Genomic DNA, 21,684 nt, shown 5'->3' with positions numbered 1-21,684 from the left:
TTCTTTCTTTCTTTCTTTCTTTCTTTCTTTCTTTCTTTCTTTCTTTCCTTCCTTCCTTCCTTCCTTCCTTCCTTCCTCCCTTCTTTCTTTCTTTCTTTCTTTCCTTCCTTCCTTCCTTCCTTCCTTCCTTCTTTCTTTCTCTCCTTCCTTCCTTCCTTCTTTCTTTCTCTATTTCTTTCCTTCCTTCCTTCCTTCTTTCTTTCTTTCTTTCGTTCTTTTCTTTCCTTCCTTCCTTCCTTCCCTCCCTCCCTTCCTCTTTCTTTCTTTCTTTCTTTCTTTTTCTTTCCTTCCTTCCTTTCTTTCTTTTTCTTTCCTTCCTTCCTTCCTTCCTTCCTTCCTTCCTTCCTTCCTTCCTTCCTTCCTTCCTTCCTTCCCTCCTTCCCTCCTTCCTAACTGTGTAAGACAATAGCAATCAGGACTGGTTACCTAGGAATCAGAGGAGGCTTTAGGTTAGGAAGTTCACAGACTGCCTGCTCACAGTAGATCTTAAAGAACCTCGGCTGTGTATTTCAGGACCTACCTGCGCCAATTTTCACACCCAAGCTGTTAAAATGGACCATTTTACTTACAAAGAAAATGCTAAAACCCAGCAGGGAAACTGTCTCCTGGAACAATGGGTGCTTTGCAAATCCCCTAACTTTTTAAAGCTGTCAAAAATGTTCAAGTGGGGGGACCTGAGTCTCTTCTTACCTATGAAAACTCCAACGAGGGGTGACCTGAAAGTTTGTGTCTGCAAGGGAGGAACTCTAACCCGTGACTCTGATTTTTTTAAGTCATCACCAGATAATAAACCAGACTTTCTCTTTTCTTTACCTCCCCCTGATCAAGAAGAATTAGATATTTTTGGAAAACCTCCAAAGAAACAAGATATTCCCAGCAGTTTACTTGAACAAATGGCTTCGGTTGAGCATAATAATCTCTTAAATATCACTTTTAAATCCTTGTCAAAGAGAGCAAGTCAGCTCCATTCAGACTTGCCCGAGCTGTACGGGGCTCAGCTGCTACTGTTTAAATTCAGAGGCCAGTGTGATGAGTCTGCAGGGGCGACAGGGCAGGAAGAGAGATTAACTTGGCTGGCAAAGCTGGCAGGCTGAAACTGTCTTCTTTTTGTGCTTTAAAAAAGTCTGTGTTGCCCATCGACAGACGAATGGATAAAGAAGATGTGGTACATATATACAATGGAATATTACTCAGCCATAAAAAGGAACGAAATTGGGTCATTTGCAGAGACGTGGATGGATCTAGAGACTGTCATACAGAGTGAAGTAAGTCAGAAAGAGAAAAACAAATATCGTATATTAACGTATATATGTGCAACCTAGAAAAATGGTACAGATGAACAAGTTTGCAGGGCAGAAATAGAGACACAGATGTAGAGAACAAACGTATGGACACCAAGGGGGGAAAGTGGCGGAGGTGTGTGTGGGATGAACTGGGAGATTGGGATTGACATATATACACTACTGTGTATAAAATAGGTAACTAATAAGAACCTGCTGTATACAAAATAAATAAAATTAAATTTAAAAAAAAAGTCTATGTAAAAAATGTTTTGCTCCTCATTCTCTCCTAACCATTTATGATGCACATTTATATGCCTTAAATTCTCTTTTTAAAAAATTATAACTAATCTATTCTATAAGTTAATCAAATATGAAATTGAAGCCAACACAGTATGTAGGAGGAACAGAAAGTCAAGTTTTATAAAAGTTATGACAGGAGTGAACCATAGCCAAACAAAAATACAATTTTTAGAAGAAATGGCATGAGAAACAACATAAGACACGTCTATGAAGGGTATTTCTTTTTCATTATTGAGATTCCTATCTGCAGTTCTTTCTCCATGTCAATACCAATAATACTTATTACATTATTGCAAAATTAAAGTCACCTCTTTTATAAAATAAAGTCAAAAATTGCGACCTCAAAGTTTGATGTGTCACAAGATAGATGTGTGACAAAACACAGTCAACAATAACCAGTAAGGTGCTGGAAATCCAGAGGATGTGAGTTGTATTATACGGCGCTGAGTCTGGGATTTGGAAGTAATTTTGTGATTATTTGTTGTGGGTCTCCAGAGGGTATGTTTCATGTATTTCTTCCTTTTTACCCAGAATATAGTTTTGCTTGGGTGGTGACCAGGAGAGAATAATGGCGCTGTGGGAAGAGTGCTGGTGTGGTTTTCACTGTAATTTGATCAATATCAGTAAACGGTTCGCCTGAAAGCTATTCATATAAAAATAAACAACTCTTCAGTAGCTGTTCTTCCAATGCTCAGAGGAGTGAACAATTTATACTCAGGGGAGAAAGTGTATTGACTACAAAAAAATGCATCGACTAATAACAGATTTTCTCCCAAAACATTGTCTTTCCGGGATTCCCTCCGCCCCCATCATTTGAAGCGTCAGAAAAAAACTGACAGCGAAACAATTATCACCAATGGTTCGAATAAAAAGTAAAAACTTGTGTTCATCATGTGGGAAAACGGGGGAAGATTAAAGCAGGATTATACTTGGCTTTAGGTTGGCAGGATAATCCAGGCTGTAGTTATGTGTTGGTCATTGACAAGTAGTGCTGGGGTGCTTACTCTGTCCCTAGACTCCCTTTATCATTCTCAGCCCTTGATATTAGAAACTGGGGTTTCATATTTGACTCCTGCTTTTTTTTCTCTCTACCTCTATCAACCATCAATTCTAATTTCACCTCTCAACTGTTTCTCATGTGTGTTTCTCCTTTTCTGTATCTCCTAGTACGAGTTCAGGTCCCACCATCATTTACCTGAACTACTTCAGTGGCCTCTTTTACATCTATTCCCATCTATAATCTTATCACCCTCTAATTCATCTTCCAAACAGGCACTAGATGACAAGCAAAACACAAATGCCAGTGTCCAAGTACTCTTGTTTGAGACACCAGAATGACACATGGTGTATAAAACTTTGGTGATCTAGCCCATGTCTCTGTGTCTTGCTCACTCTAGGTCTCAAACATGAATCAGTTTGAAAGTATTTAGCATTGTGCCATTCATTATAGTCGCTCCAGAATTTAGCATAGCGCCTTCAGCGTAAGAGGAACTTAATAAATACCGTGTGTCCTAAATATTTCTTGAATAAATTGACCACTGACACCATTAGCCCAAGTCAGGATCTTGTCTGGATGCTGTAACAGCTTCCTAACTCTTCTTCCAGCACCCAGCTCTTCTTCCTTGCCTTGTTAAATGCTACTGATCGCTCAGGTCTCAGTTTAAACATTGATTTCTTAGTGTGGCAGTCCCTGACCCTCCTGACTGGGTTAAATTATTTTTCCCTGCATCACCATAGCATTGCTCTGTAGCACTCATCACACTTGTAATTACATGTTTAATGTCTGTAACTTCCTCAGCGAGGCTCTCCCTAATCCCCTTGACAAGAGGAAGTATCGGTATTAAACATTCTCCTAGGTCATCGTACTTCTCCTTAACATGCATCACAGTTCGATAAGTGTTTGTTGAGTTGAATTGAAAATATATCTCTAGTCCTCAAGGAATGTTGAGGTTTGGCTCTAGCAGTTCCTGTATATTCCTAGTTAACTCTTTCTCATTGTAAAATCTCAACTGTCAGCAACTCAAGGAGCCTTTGCTAATCAAAGTTTACACCACTCCCAGCTAGATCTCTGTTCTCAGTACTCACGGAATACGTCATGCACATTTCCATCACTGCATTTACTAGAATGTATTACAGTGATTTATTTATGGTTTCGTCTTATTAGACAGTAGTTTCTTTGAGATTAGGTTAGATGCCTTGTTCATGTTTTATATTCCAAGGGTACAGGGACCAACACACATAGGCACTCAATGACTATTGAATGAATGGATAGATGAATAAATGGAAAATAGGAACTATATAACTATAGTTCTATATAACTATATATATAACTATATATATAGAACTATATAGTTCTATAAAACTATAGTTATAGTTTATAACTATATAAACTCTTGCTTCTAAGGAATCACAAGGATCCTTATGTGAGGGAGTCGAGAGTGTCAGTCCGAGGGAGATGGGCAGATGCTACACAGCTGGCTTTGAAGATGGAGGAAGGGCCAGGAGCCAATGAAGGCAAGAGCCTCTAAAAGCTTGAAAAGACAAGGAAATAAGTCCTCCCCGAGAGCCTCCAGAGAGAACACAGCCTGGCTAACACGTCGATTTTAGCCCAGTGAGACTTCTGACCTATAGAGCTATAAATCTGTGTTGTTTTAAGAGGTAAATTTTAGGTAATTTGCTACTGCAGCAATAAAAAAGTACATGTATTTTACATGTGTATTTTACACGTATGGTATGGATTTATGTCTCTGTTGTATTTGCCAGTGCTTCAGTATTGCTGCCTGTCCTTTGAGTAAGAGTCTAGAGGGAGAGACAGACAATAACGAACATACACAAATCATCACACATTTACAACTGTGGCAGGTACTGAGGAGAAATACAGCCACCTGTACATTAACACCCAGGCTTCCCTTGTCAAGAGGACTGGGGACTAAATTTACACACACACACACACACACACACACACACACACACACACACACTTGTCCCAATGGTCCAAAGTTATAGATACAGAGTTGGTCATCTGTTTATATTTCAAGAGGGTTTGTATCATGTATATAAATCCAAAAAATCATTTAGAACAGGAGAAAGAGCATGGGAGTTTTTGCAAGTGCCACTTTATTTGTCGCTATACCTTGCTCATGTCTATATTGTCAGTGTAGAACTGGAGAGGATTTAAACATGTTTTCCCCCCCAAAAATAGAAATAGAAATTTCAAAAATAAATTTTCTGGACCTAGGAGAATCATGTGAGATTTTACTAAGTTGGAATATTTTCATATTTTATATGAAACATCCCCCAAATCCTCATACATTGCCCCCCATGTCAGAATACTTTGCTAATGAATGCAGTTAATCTCCTTTGCATCTAAGATATTTTATTTTTAAACCATCAAAATTTTTCTGATTATGCCTTTTATAAGACTTAAAAATACATTTCTTTACCTTCTTTACTCATTTTAAGGTAACACTGGTTCAAAAACAGCAATAATTACCTTATTAACAGGTATTTCCCTGTTATATCTAAACTATCATGATTGCTTTATTGTAAGAAATAAAACCGTCTTCCTCACTGAGAGCCAGTCACATTTTTCCAGAAAAAGATTACCCCAAATTCTGCATAATTATATGGTATAGATTAAAGATAACAAAGATAAAACTCAGACTGTTTACATAGTTGTTAGTTGGATGTGCAAATAAAAATGAAATATACTTAAAATCACAACCACTTGATCATGGGTTGTGGGTTACTGTTGTTTTTATTGGCATAATTGATTCCTTGTTGTGTAACGAAGTGTGCAGAAAATTTGTTTGAACCATTCATCATAACTTGCATCACATGTTATTTTTAATATGCTCTTTCAGGAATGTGGTAAAGGCCACAGAAGACAAATATTAGAAGTGGGTTTTTTCATAGTTTTCTCAAAAAAGAAATTAGTATTTGAAATATTAGTCTTTTAAAATATATTGGTATTTTAGGTCAGAAAGTCTAAGGTTAATCTTATTTTCCCCCCATGGGTTTACGATAAAAAGAGAGATAACTATCTTGATAGTTTTTTTGGTTTTATAACAATTGGATTTATATTCCGAAATTAAATTAAGGGAGAAACAGCCTGTAAAGGATTTAATCTAGAGAAATGAATGAAAGAACTGAAATTCAACTTAAATAGTTGAATATCTAAGTCTAATAGTTAAGTATCTAAGTCTAATCATCCTTCTAACATAGATCTCTTAAGGTTAGGACCACATAAATAATTCTCACAATATTCACTTGTAATGACTATATGCAGTAGGATTATTAAGATTTAAGATATTCCCATGGTATTCTAAACAAATTATTAAAAAATATAACATTCCAGAGATGAAGACTATATCAGCATTCCCCAACAGTGTTATATCTTATTAAATATTTTCATTAAGTATTAATAGATGATATGAAAATATACTGTGCAAATATGTCTGAGAAATTCTTGATATAAAATATTGATTAGATGTTTTTACTACAGGGCTTATTGGAGCCTTAAAGTGTTAATTAGTGCAGTGAATTTCCAAAAAATAGAAGCGATAATAACACGCAGTGCTTCACCAGCTAAGAAAATCAGTCCCGGTTCTCTTTACGCTATAATCCTGACCTGCTTCGGGCAAGGGGTTCTAAATTGAAATGGTGTCATTCTCAAGTTCTCTGGGAAGATCTGTTAGTTTTATTCTCTCTTCCTACCAGGAGTTCCAGGTGCAGAGAACATGCGTGGACTTGTGGATCAAAACTAAGATTAACGTTAGTGGCTTGTGAACCTACCCTCAGCATTCATTCATCCTTATGTGTGAGTAACCCCTGATTTTTAGAGGAATCTTCCTGTTTTAATCGCCTCTTATTCACATTAGTGAGGGAGGATCCCTTATGGGGATGGCCAAACACAGGACACCCGACACTGGTCAGAGGAGGTCGACAACAGTTCCTTAGTCACGTATACACACAGCCAGTGGGAGGAGGACACTGCAGGCCACACAGGACCACGTGGAGGCTGCACCTGGGAACAGAGTGAACAACCAGGGACTGTGCAAGACAGGGTTTGTGGCTTTGTAGTATCAAGAGGGTGGAGTGCCCCTCACTCCCGCAGAAGGATGTGATTAACTTGTTTGAATAATTCCACAGGCTGGTAGGGAACTGAAATCCATGACTCAGGGATAAGCAGGCACTGTACCTGGTCCTCTTGAGAGGAAGCTTGTTTGGCTAGGTGACCTTCTCTGCAGAGCAGAATGTGGACGGGACCTTGTGGTCCAGCTATTCAAGGCCCACCTGGCTTCAGACGTCAAGGCAGCACATTATATTGGGTATAATTTAGACCTTGCACCTCACCCCCTTCCATCCATACTCAGTGCACATGGTTTAGGTAAGGCTTATCTAGCCCCTGGAACCAGACAAGAGCATGTGACTGAGTTTAAATTTATCACAGCCCCTATCCCCAGAGATTAATTCAGGAATGAGTTTATCACCCAACTCAGGCCAATGACTGTCAAGCTAAGGATTTTTTAATGGGACTTTGGAGAGAGAAATATGCTATTTTGGAATGCAGTTGCTACCAGTAAGAGTGATGGGAGCTGGGTGCTCCCAGAGACCCTGATGTGGAGCCCAAGAATGAAGCCAGCACAGACAAAGCAGGGCCTAGAAGTGGGAATGGAATAGTCTGCTGACCTCACCTGATCTGCAACCAGTCATGCTGGACACCTCTCTGCTGCTGGCCTTTCTAGGCATGTGAAACGTTCCTTTTCCATTTTTGACTAAGCATGTTTGAGTTGAATTTTGTCACTTATAATTTTAATAGCTCTGATTGATATATGAACTAATTTGAATGAATGTCTGTCCAGCTGTACTGAATGGTTTTGTTAAGAACCACTTTACAGTGTCAACCAGACTCAGCCACGGCTCCCTTTCAAAGTGACCTTACTGGATAGCTCTTCTTGCAATGTCACCGTTAAAGAGATTGATCCGAATTTCCACTCCGGTGCAGTAAACGATCTTTGATGACCGTGTACACAAAAACAAGAACACAATGAAAAACAAATGAAGCATAATCACTATCGTGTCCTGATCTATATTAGAAGACAGAAATTGATTTGATCAATTCAGAGTCAATTAGCAGATCTCAATATATTTAGAATTTGAGCAAATATTACAAAACATTTTAAAGAACCCTCATCTTAATAGTATGAAATTAGAAATTAATTTATGTTGACATTTTCTGTTAATAAAGAAGGACATGTAAAAGTGAAGAGCAAATAAATGTGATAACTCTTGCTGGACGAATAACTTGGAAACATAAGTAAATCAAACATTAGAACTTGTAACTTCCAATGTTTTCTCAAGGAAAACATTCAAGGAAATATCAACATTTCCACACTCTTTCATATTTTCATTCAGTTAAATCCTGCAGCTCAGCAATGATTTGAAGCTGCAGGGTTGCTCTTAACATTTACACTTGCTTGATGAGAAAATGTTGAAATACTCACAAGTATACTTATTAAGTAAAAGAAATGACAGTGCACACTGGCTGTCTCCAAATGTTGACAAGGGACACAGAGGTAAAGGAGGCAAACACTTTCAAAATGCTAAGTCGTACGTGAAAAAAAAATAAATGAAGCCAGGTTTCTGGTATCTTGTCATACCTCCTCCTAATCTGCATTTGTTTATCTATCACAAATATATTTCATAAATGTAAAAGGAAAATATGCTATCAGAAAGCTGTTGAGATTAATTTGAATTTAGAGACTCACATTATCCGTCATGGGGTGATAAGAAGCCCCAGGGCATGAATTAGTCATTCATGACCATTTGCCTCTGGTGACTTGAGCACAGAGGCAGTAACAATGTATGTAATGTATTTATCTGCTAATTTAGTCATTTACTTGATAGATATGAGAGAATTTCAAAGGAAGATTATAAAGATACTGGCATATACTTTTCCAGTGTACCAGAAGATTTGCAATAAACACAGCACATAAAACTTTTAAATACATTTAAAGTACCAGAAGGCTAATTCATTAATAGCACTATAAAAGTGTATCAAGGAGGAGAGGAATGTAATTTCTTTAACATGCCCTGTATAGGTGCAAGCAACACACCTAAGGTCATCCACAGAGCTACGGTAAAAAGGAGATAACATTGAAATATTCAAAATGAGCTTCTGTTGTTGGACCTGTATCTTCATTTCTTTCACTTCAGGCATTTGAGCCCCAGAAGGTGGAGGTTAAATAGGCGGAGAGTGAAGAGTTGTGAAGGTAAGGAATTCCTTATACCCCATAAAATCGATTTATAATCAACCAATCTTTGATTTTTTTTTTTCTTTCCAGAATGGGATTTTCACAAAACATATGAGACCTTTTTATCTTTTTTCTTTGAGCTGAAATGTGAATCTATGGTGTAATATCCAGTAGGCATGTTTTAGAAAATCCTCTGGTTTCATGAACTTTAAACCAGTATTTATAAGATAATATGTAAAGTAAAAATGTCCCCGTTGCATGAAGGTTAACTGGATTGTTTCAAGTATAGAGCTGATGAGAAGGTATGCTTGGATCACTATATTTTTACTAAAACTTATATACAATAGAAAAGAATCAACATCTTAATAGTAATACTGCATTCCTTCAATTGCTCTGAAAAGAATTTAACTTTATATTTTTATCATCGATAAGATTTACACACTTAATTCTCTTGGATTAACTATTATATTTTTCACAAGTAAAGTTATTGTCAACCTGGAATCAGAGCTAAGAGTCTTTCTGTATTTAAATGTAGAACAGTATTACTATAGTACAAATGAATGGCTTCCACTCAGCTTAATTATGTTCAAGTTGCAAAAAAATGCATATGTTGTATCTATGGATTTGCAAATACGAAGCAGGGGCTCCCTCTACATAACCGTCTGTGCATTGCTTTTGTCTTTGAGTTTTTATAGCACAGATACTAAAGCCAAATTCTCTTTAAAATCAGAAGTTGATCATTGGAACGTGAGGCTGATTATATGTAATAACATGATATTTCCTAACCACTCAGTAAATTTAAAATGACAGTAGTTGCAATAGTACATGTATTTTGTAGAAAATAATCTACTGTTAGGCCACAATGAAAAAGATCTGTGAAAATATTAAAATTGTAATTGCAAATGAAAAAAATATAGCCAAGTTACTAAGCTGAAGACACATTGGAAGTGTCACCAGCTATGCAGTCTTCGTGTTGCATTTTGGACCATTGAAGAGATAGAATGCAAAAAGATTATGAATGTGTTCTAAGAATAAGAAAGGTACATTAGTTACATCATGTACCTAATGTCACCACCAAATGGGTGACTTCTGTGGATGAATTACCCAATAGTGTAGCTCTCCATGTGCTCACTGTCAACTCCAAAGGCAGATGTTTTGTTTTCACTTCTACAACCCGCCCCAATCCCACTTCAAGACCACAGCATCCAATCCTGCTTGTGCTTCTGGCCTGCCTTCCTGCCCTGTGAAATTCAGACTCAACACTGTGACACCAACTTTCACCTTAGTGTCCAGCCCACTGTCCTGAACTACATAGTTCACACTTGCAAGACTTACAGTTGCATGAGCCAATTCCTTCAACACCCCCCAACCCGTACACACACGCGCGCACACACACACACACACACACACCACGCTCTCAACTCCTTCTCTCTGTCTACTCAGGCAACCATAACAAAACACCATAGGCTGTGACTTAAACAACAGAAATGTAATTCTCACAGTTCTGGAGGCTGGAAGTCCAAGATCCAGGTCCTAGCAGGGTTTGGTTCCTGGTGAAGAATCTCCTCCTGGCTTGCAGATGGTGCCTGCTTGCTGTGTCCTCCCATGATGGAGAGGAAGAGAGCAAGCTGTCTAGAGTTGCTTCTAATAAGGGCACTAATCCCATCATGAGGGCCCTACCCTCATGACCTCATTTAAATTTAATCGTCTCCCAAAAGCCCCATCTCTAAATATCATAACATTGGAGGTTAGGGCTTCAACATAACATATGAATTTGGGGAAGGGACACAATTCAGTCCATAGTGTCTGCTCTCTTCTTAACTATCTCTCAATCAGATACATACAGATCTATATCCTATTATTCTCTGGAGAACACTCACTAATACATCTTATCATCCCTGGAAAATCTAAACTGCAGAATGGCTCCTTCCCTCTGACCCAGTCACATTTCCAGAGCACTCACTTCCTTTTTTTTTTGCGGTACGCAGGCCTCTCACTGTTGTGGCCTCTCCCGTTGCAGAGCACAGGCTCCAGACGCGCAGGCTCAGTGGCCATGGCTCACGGGCCCAGCCGCTCCGTGACATGTGGGATCTTCCCGGACCGGGGCACGAACCCGTGTCCCCTGCATCGGCAGGCAGACTCCCAACCACTGCGCCACCAGAGAAGTCCCCAGAGCAAATGTTGAGGACGAGGTATTTAGTTCATGATAATACTTCTTCCTTTCATCTTTGATAAGTGACAGCAAAGAGGTCATTTAGCCCATAGGAATAATGATGTAGAAATGCTATACACTCCATTCTATCCTACAAGTTAAGCCAAAGATACATGAACTTTCCTGTAGAATGAATCTTGTAGTAAAAGTATCATCTCATAGTCTTTAAAATACATTCTCAACAAACATGATGTCTAAAGACACAGCCTGGTTTAGTGGAAAGCATACCTGACAGGGAACCGCAGACCTCACTTGTAGCTCTGGTTCTGGTTAATTTGCTGTATTTTCTAAGACAAGTTAGTTAACTTCCTTAACATTCAGTGTCATTACAAGTGAAGGGATTGGATTTGATTATTTCTAAGGTCTCTTTGAGGTCTAAATTTCTATTCTAGTCTAATGAGATTTAAATTTTTAAAGGTTTTACTTCTTACTCCCTTTATTTTTAAATGTAAAAATCACCATGCAGCACTTTTCGTTGCCTAAAAAAAGTTTCTTTGTCAGCATTTCAGGATGCTTAGACATAAACCTTTATATGCTCTAACACCAAAAAATGCTAATTTTTCAGTCATCTTAATGTTTTTAGACTCCATAGAGTCTGTCATATTATTAATTTTTTTAGTGGGACTAGTAATAAATAATATAAACTAAGTCTTTAAAGTTGGTATGTATTTTGCCTTTTTTCACTTAAATTGGACATTACAATATTTTATGACAGATTATCATAACAAATGAAAATATGAATGCAGATATGTAATAGCTACTAGCACCTTGTATTTATAAGATCACTTTAAACTTACGTTGAGAATGATGTCTATTTACTTTACTATTTGGATATTTTCAAATCAGGATTAAAATACTACCACCATTAATATATGGTACAATTAAGCACTTCTTATCAGATTTATAGAATAACATACCATAAAAATTTCTCAATACAAAAAAAGAATATTTCTAATCCTTAATCAATATACAGTTATTATGGGCAATATTTAGTGTAGCCATAGTATACAAGAACGTTGAAATTAACTTTTCAAAAGCCAGGACAGAGTATGAAATGTTACAGAAAACTAGTTAAAGTTAATAATCCTGATTTAACTCACTTAGTCTATTTTTCCCCTTCTGTCAAATAAAGGGCTTAGATTAGATGATTTGAGATAGAATATTTTGTGACTCTGTGAGGAAAGGAGGGTAAGTACTGAATGATAATGGGATTTAAGGTAGACCTGGAAATGTATAGGATTGTCATAGCAGAAGAGAGACAGGACTCCCAGGCAGAGAGTACAGCTTAGGTATGTCTTGACTCATCTTTTGTTTAAACGATGGAGATAAAACGATAATTAAAACTCTACCTGCATAGTCAGATATTTCAGCTACTAGTCAAATGTAGCTCTTAAAACATAATTTTAAATTAATTTAAATTAAAAATTCATTTCCTGAGTCACACTAAACACATTTCAGGTTCTCAGCAGCCATATGTGACTACCCCACTGGACAGTTCAGACATTTCTATCATAACAGAAATTTCTACTGGTCAGCAATGCATCTAGATAACAATAACCAAATGGAAACAGGGAAATCCAGTGTCTATTTGACTATAATATGGTCTGTATCTTGCTTAAGAGAAGGTAGAAATAACTTTAGACTTTATTTTAAACTATATAATTAATATGTTTGCTGACAAAAATAAGATCTCCATGCATGCAGAGAAAAAGAAGGGAGTGTAGAAAATTATCAACCCCAAAGAAGTCACAGAAGGAGAAAAATTACAGCGGAAAAGATAGATTTCTTAAGATTGGATTCAGCTATGAGAAACACACACACACACAGACACACACACACAGATATAGATTTAAATATGGAAGACGTTTATTTTGTGCTCACATTAATCACATAAGTGTCCAGAGATAAGAAGTCCAGAGCTGCTCTGGTCACACAGTTCAATGCTGTCCTGAAAGACTATTCAAGTCACCATTCAGCCATTTCTGGGATGTGGTCCTGGTCTACATGGTCTAAGGAAGCATGAAGAAGAAGAAGAAGAAGAAGGAGAAGAAGGAGAAGAAGGAGAAGAAGGAGAAGGAGAAGGAGAGGAAGAAAGAACATCCTCCACTGTCTCCTAATAAAGACTCTGGAAGGCTGTATGCTTTATATCCCATTGGCCAAAATGTAGTTACATACTCACACTTAACTCCAGGGTGGCTGGAACATGTAATATTTATTGCAGTCAGCCATGTGCCCAGCTAAGAGGTCTGTTCATTCAGAAGAAAGGGAGAATGCATATTGTGGAACACTGCCAAAGATAAAAACACAAAATAAAATATTTTTATAGCTGTGACATATCAGTGATTATAATAAATATTAACAGATTAAACTTTTATACAAAAAGATAAAAATTGTGACTACTATCTAATCCATCTATAAACTTCTTGCTAGAAATATATATGAAACAAAAACATACAGAAAGGAAGAAAATAAAAGAATTGGAAAAGTATACTATGCTAATAATAATTAATTTCTAGTAATATTAAAATTAGATGAAATAATATTAAAGGCAAAAGGCATTAATAGGGATAAAAGGAACACAGAATCTCCATGAAATAGAAAAACTATGAGCTTGTATGCACCTAACCACACAGCTTCAAAATACATAAAGCAAAACCAGAAAGAATTATTAGCAGAAACTAATAATTCCACAATCGTAGTGGGGAATTTTAATACAAGTATAACAGAAACCGATTAAACCAAATAATCAAAGATTTAATGTTCAACAGTACATGTTTGTTCTAGTACGTATATAGAAATCCTGCATACAAATAATATAAAATATGTACATTTTGGTTAAACTTCTATCTTCAAATAATTTTAAACTTGCAGAAATAGCACAAATAACACAGTTTCATACACCCGCTTCCAACTTGCTTTTATATTAACATCTTACATAAACGTAATTATTAAACTAAGAAATTATCATTAGTACAACACAATTAAAGACTTTATTTGGTCCTCTCCAATCTGTGACAGTTTCTCAGTCTTTCCTTGTCTTTCACCAGCATCACACTTTTGGAGACTACGGGTCAGTTATTTTGTGTCTCTCAATTTGGATTTGTCTGATGTTTTCTCATGATCAGATAGAGTTTATGCATTTGGGGCAAGAATACCACAATTATGCTGTGCGCTTTTCAGTACATCTTGGCAGGGAGCACATAATGCCCATATGTCTTATTATTGGACATGTCACTTGCTTAAGCTGGTGTCTGCCGTGATTTTTCACTCTGAAGTTATAATTTTCCCCCTTTTAATCAAATATCTTAAGGGAGACTTCTTGAGACGAGGCAAATATCCTGTTTCTCTTCTAATTTTTGCCTAGGAATTTGAGCATGCACTGGCAACCCTTGCCTGAAATAATGATTCCCTGGTGTTCTAATGGCAATCCACTGTTTCCCTCTCTCATATATTTATTCATTGGAATTTTTCTGTAAGAGAGCCATTCTTTCTTCCCACCTTTTTACTTATTTGTTCATATTAGTATGGACTCATAGATTTTTAAATTCTATAGTTTCCTTATTTATTTTGTTCCTGCAATCGCTACACCTTTGGGCATCAGGACCTCCTTAAGTTGGCTCATTTGCCCTTGCGATCTGCCCCATTGCTTTTTGAGAACTTCCTTATTTTTTTAAAATTTATTTATTTATTTATGGCTGTGTTGGGTCTTCGTTTCTGTGCGAGGGCTTTCTCTAGTTGTGGCAAGCGGGGGCCACTCTTCATCGCCATACGCGGGCCTCTCACTATCGCGGCCTCTCCTGTTGCAGAGCACAGGCTCCAGACACGCAGGCTCAGTAATTGTGGCTCACGGGCCTAGCTGCTCTGCGGCATGTGGGATCTTCCTAGACCAGGGCTCAAACCCGTGTCCCCTGCATTGGCAGGCAGATTCTCAACCACTGCGCCACCAGGGAAGCCCGAGAACTTCCTTACTTTTTTTTTTTTTTTTTTTAACATCTTTATTGGGCTTCCTTACTTTTTGACATCAATGCTCCAGGCTCATCTCTTATTTTCCCTACTTCAGCCCTGGAATGTACCACTTCTCCAAGGAACCTTGAAAATGGTTAAAGCTTGTTCTCAAAATCATTTTTTTAAATTTCATAATGCAGGAAATATTATTTCTCCATAATTTCAGCTGTTGAGTTGTTTGTGCAGCCACTACACAGAACAGCTGCACCATTAAATGGGCATTCGTTTTCAATTATAGTTTCTTAAGGAGAAAAATGCCTTAAAGTTAGTTAAACAGCTAAAAATTAGAGTTCTTAGTTTCCTTCATTTAAATTTTTGAGTACTGTACACTGAACAATTGCACAAAGATTAGATTTATTATGTAATCTCCAACATTCTGCCTCGTATTGCTTAAATTGTGTAAACATTTGTTGGTTCAAAAAGTATTGAATATTCTCTCTTAAGTAGCTGACATACTCTTTGTTAATATGCTAATTTCATTCTCAAAGTCTAACTTAATCCTCAAATTTATTGTCCTACATATTTAACCATTTGAAAGTTTGTAGTGGTTTTCTTCATGGTATTAATATTTATAGTCATTATTAGTTACTACAGCATTGTGCTTTTGCAATAATAAATAGACACTTTTGTTTCAAAATAGCCTTTCATCACGAAAACAACATAAAGAGAATTTTCTTTCTGAGTACCATCTAGATTATTTATATATATTTGTAAATGAATATTCAGATACAGAAAACCCAAATAACATGTTTTATTTGTATTGCTGATGTTGTAACCATATTTAAATATGAAAGAAACCTTTGAGGTCACAGAATTATTGATCATACTCAAGTTCAGGGATGCCAGAAATTATATGGAAGTTGGCTTGCAGCTCTTCAGTCTATTAAGAACCAAGGTTGAAGTTCCACTAAATAGCTGGTTTTGGCCAAGTATCAAAGCCAAACAAAATCTCCATGCAACTCTAATAACTAGGAATAAATCTAACATAAATTATAATAACATGTTGAATAATATTAATAAGGACTTGCATAAATGGAAATAAATCATGCTCATGGTTGAAAAGCCATGATATTATAAAAATATAATTCTCTCCAAATGAATTATTAATTTCAACTCAATTCCAAGCAAAATTCCAGTGGGTTTTTTTATAGAACTTGACAATCTTATCCCAAATTCACATAGGAGAACAATGAGACAAAAATAAGTTTAAAAAAAAATAGGGGGTCTCCAAGGGATCTCCAAGGACATCTTGAGGAAGAGGAGAGATTTCCTAATTTGAACAATGATGCCACATGAGTTTGCATGGCTCAGTGGGTCTTGTCCTAACAAATGACAAGCCTTGGTATAAAGGTATAAATTAGACATATGCAATAGAATTCAGAGGACAAAAACAGACCTGTGAATATTTAGAAAATTGATACACAATAGAAAGGGCATTAGAAATAAATGAAAAGTTTGTTTTTCAATAAATGTTACAGTGAGAACAGATTTTATTATACATAATAAAATAAGAGATATACTTTACAATCCATTCTAAGTGAATGAAAATCTACTCTGTAAAATTTTTGAAAGAAAACATAGTAGATATCTTTATATCTACAAGGTAGAGAAAGGCTTCTTAAACATAATTCAAAAGCCTCAAAACATAAAAGAGAAAGTTGATCAATTTAAATACATTAAATTTTTAACTCTTCAACTAGAAACCGTAAACAAGTGAAAAGATCGGTTGCCAATTGGGAGAGGCTATTTGCAATTCATGTAATTGACTAAGAATTAGGTATAAGAACATACAAAGAGCTCTTACTAGTTAATAAGAAAATAGGCCAACAACAAAAACGTGAGAAAGAAAATGAATAGTTAATCCAATGACAAGCCAATGTCCGATAAAGGTATGGAAATATACTCAAGCTCATTTCTAAGTAGGGAAATGAAAAAAAATAGCAAAATATTATTTCCTATCCATCAGATTGACAACATTGAAAGTGCTTGATGATATTAACCATTGGTAAGGTTGTGGAAAAATAGGGAACTTGTATACACTGCCAAAAGCGTAAAGTGTATACTCATTCCCTGGAGGGCAATACGGCACCATCCTGGTAAAGTTGTAGATACACACATTTGAACATTTAAGTAGGTACTCTTCTAGAGAAATCCTAGTGTGTGTGGCAAGCAGACATATGGTGTGACATGCATGTTTATGACAGTGAAAGATAGGGCACAGGCCTAACTGCTCATTGAATAAATTGTGATGCACTCCATCAAGAGCAGAATGTACAGGACCTAAAAATGAATCATTCAGGGATGTATGTATTAACACGGTGAAAACTCAAAAACAGAATACTGAAAAATAATGGCAAGTTAAATAATGATATTCACAGTCTCAGACTATTTGTATAAAGACTGAAAATATACAAAACATGACATAGTGTGGATGTATAGATCCTTGTGCAGTAATAGTATAAATGCATACACGAAACTGACAAACATTCTAGTGAACAAGATATGAATGGAGGGCAGAGAGACAGTCTGGGAAAGGTAGCCAAGTACTGCAATTCTTTCTGTGATCTTTCATTTCTTTAAAAAATCTGTATTTTTTAAATACAGATTGAATGTATCAAATTGTTAAAGATTTGATAAAGCTTCGTGGTGTTCGCTTGGTGTGATGATTGTAGTGTTTCCATACTTTTCTGTATGCTTAAAAAAATTTGCTGATAAAAATGGAGGTTTTACCATGTACATTGAATAAAGAATGATAATAGAGCCAAAAGTAACATAATTATCATAGTAAACACAGATACAGGACAAAACACATAAGTCAAAAAAATAAAATAAAAGAGTAAAATAAAATAAAATTTAAAAGTTACAGCAAGCACTGCACAACTTTCCTCCTGTGTATCTGTAAAGTGCCCCCTTTGAGTAATAAGGAAGTTTGCATGGGAGTGAGCGCAGCTGCCTTATAAATCAATCAGCAGAAGAGCAGTTAAAGACAGTCATTTGCACTGTGTGCTCAGGAGATACATTTCCTGTCAAAAATAAAAGCTTCTTGTCCAAAACAAAATAACATGGCCATAATGTGACTAAGGGCTGAATGAATCAAACAGCAAGGATCAGAAAGAGATTCCTCTGAACTTTATGAATTACCAAAATTATGTATGATGATGTAAAGTTATGTTTAGGTAGGAGACATAGACTTTATCTTTTAAGAGTGAAAATTTAAAGTTAAAATTGAGTTACCCTATGAAGAGCATGATACTTTAAATCATCTTTTGACACTTAAATAACTGATCACCATGATTTTAATTTAACAAAGTCATTTATTTCACGGGGAACTGATGATTTCCCCTAGATTTCCAATTGCACTTTCAACCACGTAAGTTCTGACATTAGCTAGCGCCAACATTCCACCTATTTATAAAATTCCCCGTACCCTGTTGCCATTTAGCACAGTGAATACCCATTTTTAAACAAAATGGTGATACATTATGACAGCCAAAGGGCAGAGCTTTTTACCTGGACAGAGATTCATCATTTTTTAATGTAGCACAGCTTGGTGTTTGCACTGTCATCAAGCACTCTGAAAGGTGCTTGGAGAGATTGATGACCTAAACATTACTGAAACTTAATAATACCGTCAGCAACTGCAGGTTGATATCGCACCCAAAGGAAATAGTACCTTCATTCTCGTCCATGCTCATTGTTGGCCAAGTTATATTAATATTTTGACCAGATAAAATGTTAGAGGAAACTGAAATCTTTTTCTATAATAGTAATTATATGATATTTTGATATGGTTTTAGCGAGTGCCATAAACATAATTCCGTTGCACATATACCCGGAAGTGGGGCTGCTGGGTCATATGGTACTCCTATTTTTAATTTTATGAGGAACCGCAATACTGTTTTCCATAGCAGCTGCACTACTTAACCTTCCCACCAAAAGTGTGCAAGCATTCCAATCTCTCCACATCCTCAAATTGAAATCGGGATCTCAAAGCGATATCTGCCTCTCCATGTTTTTTTTTTTTTTTTTTTTTTTTTGCGGTACGCGGGCCCGTCTCTGTTGTGGCCTCTCCCGTTGCGAAGCACAGGCTCCGGACGCGCAGGCTCAGCGGCCATGGCTCACGGGCCCAGCCGCTCCGCAGCATGTGGGATCCTCCCGGACCGGGGCACGAACCCGTGTCCCCTGAATCGGGAGGCAGACTCTCAACCACTGCGCCACCAGGGAAGCCCTGCATCTCCATGTTTATTGCAGCAGCATTCACGATAGCCAAGATATGGAAACAACCTAAATATCCATCAACAGATGAATGGATGAAGAAAATATGTATATACATAGAATGGAATATTATTTAGTCTTCAGAAAGCAGGAAAGCCGCGTGCAACGTGTATGAGCCCAGCGCGCATGATGCTAAGTGAAATAAGCCAGTCGCAGAAGGACAAAGACTGCATGACTCCAGTTGTATAAAAGGATCTAAAGTAGTCGAGCTCCAGGGAAGCAGAGAGTAGAACGGTGGTTACCAGGAGCCGGGGGAGAGGGGAAACGGGGAGTTACTGTTCTACAGGTACAAAGTTTCATTTATACAAAATCAATAAATCCTAGAGATCTGCTGTACAACATAGTGCCTATAGGTGACAACACCATACTGTGCTCTTAAAATTTTCTTAAGAGGGTATATTTCATGTTAAGTGTTCTTAACAGAATTTCAAAAATTAATCACTTGCAAATCAACTGTAAACATTATGCAACAAAATATAAATGGGTTTATCAAGACAGCCTTTTACTGACTACATGACACATGGGAAGCACCGAATGGAGACTAGAAAGAAAATAACATCATCCTGTTCACAAATGTATTTAATGTCAAAACATATCCCCAAAGAGCCCATCCTACATTTTATGTATGCCACCTGCAATATACATCTATGAGATAAATGTATCAAAGAAGATGATTTTTTTGGCTTCTTTTTTTTCAGAAAATGCTTTACTTCCTATTATTGATTTGAGAGTTTGATGAAAGTATATTTTGCCTGAAAGTGCCTCTACTTGGACCAAAGAAGGTTTTTCTATATATATAATTTACCCAACTTCAATAATTTCACTGAGAAGTATCAGAAATTATGGCATGATCTCTGTGAACAAAGGGTCACAAGGTAAAGATACAGCTTCTGTAATATTCCAAAAGTAGCTAAGTTGTCAATTTTAACACCACAGTTGATTCACACTCATTTCATAGCTTACTATTTATATCCTTTTTAGAGCTCTTTGCATGTATATAAAATTCAAGAATACAATTCAATAAAATACAAATCAGGGAGTGAATTTATAATTTAAATTCTGTTGTGAGCATTATCAACAAAGGCAGGCCATTAAAAAGGCTGTTTCTTCGCCAGTGAATTAATGCTAGAAGGACAAGTAGTGTAAACTATTCTGCCGACAGGCCAATAATGAAAACGTAGTTAATGCAGTAAAGCTTGCCAACTACTGATGAGACTCAGGAGAAATTCCTTAACAGATGTTTCCCTGAGCAAATATATACTCTGCCTACTCTGATTATGATGGTCTTGAGAATTCGTGCTTTGATTCAACGTTCAGCTACTCTTCAGCAGGCTCATAAAAATATGATTCTTACAAAGAGGATATTCTACAACATTTTCCTTCCCCAAGAACCAACATATGACATATTTATTGTACTCAGTCCCATATGGTGAAGCACTTTTCATAGCACTATAATTAAGGTGTGTCCGCATTTTATTATTAACAAGAGGAGGCAAAGCCTTTTGGGGGGGTTTTTGGGTTTTTTTTTTTTCATTTTATAAGCTTCCTTTCGCTGAGTGCCCACTGACTGCAGTAATCTGCTCTGACCTCCCATCTGCCTCCTGCTAAGAATTTCTGATGTCTTGCTCCTGGCTGAATGATTTGTGTACAAACAGTTGAAAAGAGCTTGTTTTTGAAAACCAGGAGATTATTCCTGACGGACAGTTCCACCTTTCAGCTTCATGTCTAATCATTATAATATTCTGAAGACTTCTTTCTGGAATGAGCATTAGCAGGAGATAGTTGGTGGTTTGTAAGAGCAGTAAAAGTACACAGAGGGTAGTGACAGTTATTGAGTCACATTATGATGCCTGACGTTGGCACCTCTGTGGTTTTACTAATATCTATTTGTGTGTATTGAAGCCCTAATTATTTTAATTATTTCTTGCTAAAAATCTTCCACTTTCTAGATTTTTAATTGGGTGAGAAATACTAAAATATATACTTAGTAGTTGTGTGACATTGGGCAATTGATTTCATTGGAGCTAAACCTCAAATTCCCTGAGCATTGGGAGGATAGTAAGAGCACCTACTTCCTCAGACAGTGTGAGGATCAGATTGGATCATCCACTCCAGAGGCTGAACACCGGCCCACGACAATGATCCACGTCATCTCCGTCCTTACACAGAGTGGCTCCGTCCTGGTCACGACAATGATCCACGTCATCTCCGTCCTTACCTAGAGTGGCTCCATCCTAGTCACGACAATGATCCACGTCGTCTCTGTCCTTACCTAGAGTGGCTCCGTCCTGGTCACGACAATGATACACGTCGTCTCCGTCCTTACCTAGAGTGGCTCCGTCCTGGTCACGAC

Source organism: Aethalodelphis obliquidens, unplaced genomic scaffold, assembly GCF_003676395.1.
Source record: "Aethalodelphis obliquidens isolate GAN/ISIS:26980383/991018 unplaced genomic scaffold, ASM367639v1 scaffold25, whole genome shotgun sequence".
In the NCBI taxonomy this organism is placed as follows: Eukaryota; Metazoa; Chordata; class Mammalia; order Artiodactyla; family Delphinidae; genus Aethalodelphis; species Aethalodelphis obliquidens.
The sequence above is the reverse complement of the archived record's forward strand: the minus strand, read 5'-3'. Positions refer to the sequence as shown.